The following is an 8,559-nucleotide window of genomic DNA, read 5'->3' on the forward strand; positions in this document are numbered from 1 at the left end:
AGAGAAGTGTTATATATACACACAAAGCTAACCCTAGGAGAAACAAATAATGGGTCTAAACATGGGCATATGCTAACTGTAACATCCCTAAGGAATATTACTGATATAAAATACAAAAAATTCAAATTTCATTTAAGTCTATACTGATTAGGAACTATTTCCCAAAAACACGGGAAAATTTAAAACTTTAATAATTAAAATCCGTAATTCCAAGAATTCATGATTCATAAAAACTAGAATAAAAGTCAACGGCTCCAGCCGGATTTACATAATATTCTCAAAAACAAAACAGTAAAAGTGTACATATGTATCTACAAAATTATCCCATGATAGCCCCCGCTCCGTGTCTACGCATCTCCTGGCCCACCTGTCACATCATCTGCTCCCGGATAACAAGTTATCCGATCATCACCACACACACAGATAGGGTGAGTTATGCAAAATAAAAAATAACAGATATATATGAAGTAAATATGCTTCCCCACCCAAAACAATATAAGTACAAAACTCATCATTTCCAAAACACCCAACCATGACCTCATAGTCCTTCATGAGTCATATGCATGAACTAGGTCTTGGGACTTCCCTGTGCTCCCACGAAACTGACTCATTCGTGGTCCAACCCTATGAGCCTATCCCGCTCATAGTCCTGCCCTACAGACTCCTCGTCTGTAGTAAAACATCTAAGTCTCACACTTGGACCCTGGCACGCACGCAATCACCATACTATGGACTCTTCGCACCATACTATTTTTGTGGGTCAAAATTTTCCACTACCAGCCACCACATTGGTCAAACAAAATCGATCTCACGAGCTTCAACAACTTCCAACAAACAAAGATTATCAAGATTTTTCTCCTTTTCGTTTCTAGACTTTAAGAGAGCTCTGAGCACATCAAACATGTTGCCTCATCTTCTGACTATTCCCAAATTCAAATTCACTCGCTACATTCTTTGGGCATTTTGATTCACTCTATGAAATTTTCAACAGACCACACAATGAGGTTGGTAACTTAAACACCCTACGTTCATCATCCCTCTCCTTCCCCATTTCAAGAGTCTTCCACAACACCATCACTTGAATTGCTCCCCTCGATAGTGCGTTGCGCTTTCTCAGAAACTTGTTTCCCCTTAGAATTTCCCATACCCTTTTTAATATTCAACGATTGAACTTCCACGCAAACTTCCACAACACCATCACTTGATTTGTTCCCCTCGATAGTACGTGACGTTTTCTCATAAACTTGTTTCCCCTTAGAATTAACCACACCCTTTTTAACATTCAATGATTGAACTTCCACGCAAGCCCCTAAAGAAGAATCGATAACCATATGGCCTTTCGAAAGTTTTGGTTTTTTCACCGACCATTCATTTACGCTTATTTTCTGCGACTGTTGAACTTCTGGAAACCCTAAATCAACAAAGTCTGACCCGTCACTCAAATGGGCGAACCCTTGTGTGGCAGCGAGTGAACCAAAATGTTCGAGGAACGCAACAAGTTTACTAGAATGTTCGAAGAATGTAGTGAGTGTAGTGGAATTTGGGAATAGTTTGAATGTTGTTGATGTGTATAGAGCTTTGATACCATGTAGAAAACTAAGAACAAAAAATATGTGGGAAAATGGATTATGTATTAGTGAGAACTGATTTATGAGAAAGTGGCATGCATTGTTGAGGGGAGCAAGTCAAGTGATGGTGTTGTTGAAGACTATGAAATATGGAGGGAAAGGTATGAGGAACGTTGGGTGCGTAACTTACCAACCTCATTGTGTGGTATGTTGAAGATTGTAGTGAGTGAATCATAATGTTTGAAGAATGGAACGGGTGGAGTGGAATTTGGGAATAGTCAAAGATGAAGGACATGTTTGATGAACTTAGAAATCTCTTAAAGTCCAGAAATGAAAAGGTAAAAAATCTTGATAATCTTAGTTTGTTGGAAGTCGTCGAAGCTCATGGGATGAATTTTGTTCGGCTAAGGTGGTGGCTAGTAGGGGACAACTTTGACCCATAAGAATAGTTTCAGAAAATAGTGAAAACTCTACTTTATGTTTCTTTTGATTCATCTACTGAATTCTTCTTTGTGTAGTTTGAAATTAACATTTTGATAGTATACGAGATGTATCTCCATTGCATAGTAGATGATAGTTTGATAGGGTTATGTTCTAGCATTGGTGAAAGGTAGACTCATTCTCTGATGTAGTATTGTTGGTGAAAAGTTATATATATGAATTTGGAAATGGTTGTTGTCTATGTTACCATAGGCCCATGTTTAGGCCCATTTACTTGTTTCTCCTAGGGTTAGCTTTATGTGTATATATAACACTTCTCCTGTAACATTTTATACACACTCAATAATACACAATCTTTTTCTCCATATATTTCTCTGTTCTTTATTTTCTACATGGTATTACAGCTCTATAAACATCAACCACGTTCAGACTATTCCAAAATTTCTCTACACTCGTTGCATTTTTCGAACATTCTGGTTCACTCGCTGTGTTCTTCAAACAATTTGGTTCACCTTTTGCGTTCTTCGAACATTCGGTTCACTTGTTATGTTCTTCGAACATTTTGGTTCACTCATTGCGTTCTTCTAACGTTCAGATTCATTCGTTGTGTTCTTCGAACATCTTGATTCATTCATTGTAATCTTCAATGCACCATGCAATGAGACTGGTAACTTACGCACCACATGTTCCTCATCCCTCTCCTTCCCCATTCTAGAATCTTCCACAACACCATCACTTGACTTTCTTTCTCGAAAGTGCATGCCACTTTCTCATAAATCGATAGAGAATGAGTTTATTGATCTTCATCCTTATATAATAATATACTTTCTTATTTCTTACCCAATCATGTGTGACTTAGACCCACACATGGATTTCCAACCATTATATGGCAAGAGAGGTTTTCAAAAGAAACTTAAATATATTTATGATCTATGAAAAATAAATGACTCTTGCTTTCTGTAAAAAAAAAAAAAACTCTTTAAATAACACTAATTATTTACAAATAAAATGTCTAGTAAATATTTCATGTCAGGTAATTTTTTTTGAGATAATAATTATTTTATTTATTCTAAAACAAATATGTTATCAAGATGTAAAATAAATTTATTTTATTTTTTTATTTCCGGAAACAAAATTCTTTAAAGTTACAATTTTTCATTTTCCATCCTAAATATTAAACGTTAAATAAAATTTCAAGTAATTATTTCAAGTCACGTAATTTTTTTGAGATAATAATTATTTCGTTTATATGAAAATGAATAATAAGACAAAATAGTGATTTAAAAATTTTGATGGGTTAAAAATATTTTAAAGAGACTAAATCAAAATGCATACATTTTATAATAATTAAAAAATTCACAACAAATTTCATAGAGATAAAACCTAAAATATATTATTAAATTCAAAACCAAAATTTTTAACTTTACCCGGACTAAAATAATATTTAAACACAAATTTTTATCCAAAATTAAATCAGAAAACCAATAGAATACAATTACATTTTCATAAGGTTTTTTAAGTCATTTAAATGGTAACATAAATAGCTAAACTATTTTATATTTTTTTTAACCAATTACAAACATGATCTGATGATTGTAAGTAGTTATTATACAAGTGAATATTTTTCATAAAATTTTGTAAGAAAGTAATTTTTTTTAAGAGTTTTAATTGGTAGATAATTTTGAAGATAATTTTTTTTTATAAAATTATAAAATTCGCAAGTATTTCCTACAAAGTATCTTGTGAAAGATGTTTTGTACAAAATATTTTACAAAAAAGTTGATAGCAATTTCTTGCAAATAATTTTTTATAAAAAAATTTGTAAATATTTTGAAAAAAAAATTAAAACAAGATTGACAAGAAATATACGGAATTTGCAAGTGTATCAAATCTCACAAGTAATAAAGTGTAAAGTTCACATATCGTTTTCCAAAAGTCTTGTGCAACACTTGACAATTCTTGCAATTCATAATTCGACAATAAATTTTACAAAAACAAAAATAAAAGATTTTCATTTATTAACAAAATATAAATCAAATATTTATCTTTTTCAAATTTATTAAATAAAACCTTAAATATCTGAAAAGATAATAATACAATAAAAATAAAAGATAAAAATAAAACATGATAATACCCATTATCAATATGATTATGTTAGTATATATATATATATATATATATATATATATATATATATATATATATATATATATATATATATATATATATATATATATATATATATATATATATATATATATATATATAATGGATCAAAGTCTGAAAATTCTTTATATTATATTATTGGTACATGAATTTTGTTTGTCAATTGGGAAAATTTCGAAGTTAACTAATGGGAAGGAAATTTCTGAGTAACATACTATTTGGTAGTAAATACACTTCATAAACATGATTCTTTTTCTTTTTTAGGATAAGCATTTTCCCCACTGTCAAAAGTAGAAAAACTCTTAAAAGAAGCAATTTAATTTAATCCAAAACTAAAAATTTATTTTATAAGGATCATCATTTTCAAGAAAATCCAAAGAAAAAAAAAAGAACACATGCGGATAAGGAATTGCTATTATTTCATGGACAATGACACTTTAATTTTTTTTTCTAATCATTTTTAACTCACTATTTTAATTATTATTAGATCATCACATTACATTATTTAAATAAATTAAAATAAATTATTTAATGATGATTAAAAGGATGAGTTAAAAATGAATAAAAAAGTGAATTAAATTATCTTTATTCTTATTTCATTCCGAGAAGAAAAATGGAAGAAAAATGTAAGAGATAAGGTGACAAGTTGAAGTTCAAATTCAATGAACCGAATAGCTACTTGAGTAGGTCAATAGCATATCTATGAAACGATTTTTTTTTTCTTTGACTTTATGCTTCCCTTTTCCCCTAAAAGGAGGGGTCCTATCATACTAGGATGGCTAGGTGTGACAAAACACAAAGAATTATTGAAAAACAAATCCCTATAGTATTAGTATTAATCGCTTGGCTCTAGGATGTATTTGAATTCGAATATGGATTTGGAAGAAAAAGAAGGTGAATATGATGGTGTTTGAATTAAGGAAAAGATAAAATAATTTGAATATGGATATAATAGATTAAAAATATGTTTTAATGAATTAAATTAAATGATTATCATTTTTTATTTTTAAAAATAAATATGATATAAATTTAAATATTAATATTATTATTATTATAATTATTATATACTAACAAAAATACATGCACTATTATGTTTTTATGTTGGCATTTTTTTAAGATAACAAAAATAATAAAAAAATATTTAATTAATTTTTAAAATAATTGTTAAATATTATATTTGAAAAATAAAATATATATATAACAGTTAAAGACAGAAGAGATATTTTATTGTATTAGTATGTGATAATAATGTAATGTTATTAAGTTAATATATAAAATAAAATTATATTTATTAAAAATAAAGTGAAACATGTCATAAAAGATGAGAGAATAATTGTTCATAAATATAGCAAAGGAGAAGAGCAGAGATAGACAATTTTATCAAAAGTTTGTAAAAGTAACGGTCAATTTTCAAAAATTTAATAAATAATTATATTTTAAAGGGTAAAATTGGTATTTTGAAATGTAGACACAAAAGAAAGAATCATCTTTATATTATAGAATAGATATAGATAGAAGATATAGAAGAATAGATATAGAACAGATATAGATAATTATAAATTTAAATATAAATAATGTAAATATTCTTATATCAGGATCTTCTCTTTCATGTTTATTAGTATTTTCTTCTTTTCCGTATACTTTCTTGATCCACCACTCAGTTATGGTGAAACTTCGTCTCCTACCGCCCACACAGTTGTTGGAGGCTTCATCGTCACCACCACAACAGGAGCACCATCTTCGAAAGAGCTCCTCCACCACGACATCAGGGTGCCCACCACTACAACACAACAACCAGTAAAACCAGCACCGCCACCACCATGGATCACACGACCATGAACAATGAATAGAATAGGAAAAATAAATTGCAAGGAAAGGGTCAAATAAGTCATTTTCACTGCAATGACATGGCATTCTCCGCAAAACTCTTCAATTGAGTGAGGGATCTCTTTCCAGCAATTCTGCATATCAACGCTTTCTTTTTCGTACAAATTGTAGAAACTAAACATAATCCACACTCACTCTTCCATCTTGGAGAACAATAAATTCATAGATCCAAACACATGGTAAGAGAAGTTATAATAAGAAAAATTATTCTTTTACCCCTATATTTTATCACTAACGAAGCTTAATGTACATTATTGATTTTTTTAAAGAAAAAAAATGATATATTAATTAATAATTCACATTAAGTCAAGTTAAAGAGTAAAGGATAAAAATAAAACAAAAAGTGTGATTCATTTATAACAATATATACACATTTATGCTCTTTAGACTCTAATATAACGTATATAGTCGTTTACGAAGTTAAATGTATAATTTTCACTAGTTATTTCATTTACTAAAGGAATGTTATGTTATATGTTTTATGCTATAAATATTTGATCCTTTTAATTAAACTTATTTTTATGTTTTATCTTTTTTTAATTTGAAGGTTCTATTCACCATGGATAATTCTTTTTGAATTTGTAACTAATTATATCTTAAGAATTTATGACTTTTGACTTTTAAGTATATTTTAAAATTTTGTTGCCTATTATTTTAATTTGGTGGTTCGTAATAGTAACTACTTGAAAAAAGAATTTATAGTCTATGATTTTTGTTTTATATATATTGAATGTATTTATTTTTGTTTTACCTGGGAGTTTTGTATGGTTTTGCAAAAAGGATATTCAAGTTTGGATTTGATTCGATATTAGATTTTTTATTTTTATTAGTCATGGTAAGGATTTAACTTTCTATATTAGTCTCACTTTTTTTATCAACATTCCATAATTTTTCTACCTTTGCTTTGTATTATGTATGAAATATATCTCATCAGATCGATACACAACTCTTCAATCTTTGAGCAACAAGACTGTTAGTAGAGGTTGGATCCTGTCCTATCTGCACATAATAATCTAACTGTAGAATAATAAGAATGCTAGTAAAGGTTGATTTTACCTTATTGGTACACAACCCTCTATGAGCAATAAGACAACAATGAAAGGTCATATCCCTTCCTCTCCTTCACTTTTTTTTTTTCCTTCTTATTCCTAGATTCTCATTTTTCTTTTCCATTCATTATTTTTGTTTCATATCTCTATTTTCATCAATTTTCTTCCATAAATGTATACACTCTTTACTCTTAGGTCAAACTCGATTTCCTTAGGTAAACCATTGTTTATAATTTCACAAAGAAGGCTTGATTTCTATGGCATATGAAAGTGTCAAGTCGCTCCATTGAAGAGAAAGATGTAGTTGTTGAGCCAATGTCCTCAGAAGAGTCATGATTGTTCTATTGATAGTTTTATTTATTTTTTATTTAAGTAAGAATTGTGTTTTCCCTTAGATCCCATTGAGAGAAGTTTTGACAATGGTATAGCTTGACCTTTGCAAATGAAAAGACGTGTTGTAATATTTTGATAATTTTTTTAATATTTGTATTTGTTGTTTATTTCTGTAATGTAAAATACTATTTTGATATTTTTTGATATAATTATTTTTGTTTTCAAACTCATTATCATATGTGTAATTTTATCACTATTATTTTATAAATAAACATTACTTACTATTGTCCACACCCGAAATCGCAACGAAACGACAAATAAAAAGTAAAAATTGACAAAAACAAAGTTTGAAATAGCTACCATAGTTTATTCTGAAAAACTATGGAAAAACCAAAAAAATAAGACAAGGCCTGCAAAAAACCATATTTTGGGTTAGCACCCTACAACGTCCGTCCTAAGACAGTACCTTTAATCAAATATGCAGAAAGATGTTCGTCCTACAATCTCCTTTTAGAAAGTGTTCTTTTAGAATTACGTGATCACCTACATATTTTTATTCATAATGAATAATCAGTGATCACGTAATTCTAAAAGAACCTTCTAGAAAGTGTTGATTTGATTTTTTGTTTTTTTATAATTTTGAAAAGTTTTTTATGTTTTTTGGTAGTTTGAATTATTTGGATTATTTGAAAATGGAGTCATGTGACGTGAACGACTAAACAGACACAAAAAGTAAACAAAGAAAATTATTTTTTACTTTTGGTTCTTTATATATATTTTTTATATTTGTTAGAAAAAGAAATTCAAAATAAGTGCCACGCGACGCAAGTGGTTGAACAGACACTACAAAAAATAGGAAAAAATAGTTTTTAATGATTTTTAGAGTAAAATATTTGTAAATATTAGAAAATAATGAACCTAACCAAAAGTGCAAAAGTTATGTCTAAAAAAGAAAAACACGTCCAATATTAAAACAAAATATAATAATGATTAAGAATTAACAAATCAAAAGAAAAACAAAAAGATAGGTGTGGCGTACTTTCCAAACTTTTCAATTTCTCTTATTCTCTACTAATCTCACCCTCTTCTTCTTTACATTACAACTACATTTTCTC

The sequence above is a fragment of the Vigna unguiculata genome, chromosome 3, assembly GCF_037176805.1.
Source record: "Vigna unguiculata cultivar grain cowpea cultivar isolate G323 ecotype 2 chromosome 3, ASM3717680v1, whole genome shotgun sequence".
NCBI classification, from domain to species: Eukaryota; Viridiplantae; Streptophyta; class Magnoliopsida; order Fabales; family Fabaceae; genus Vigna; species Vigna unguiculata.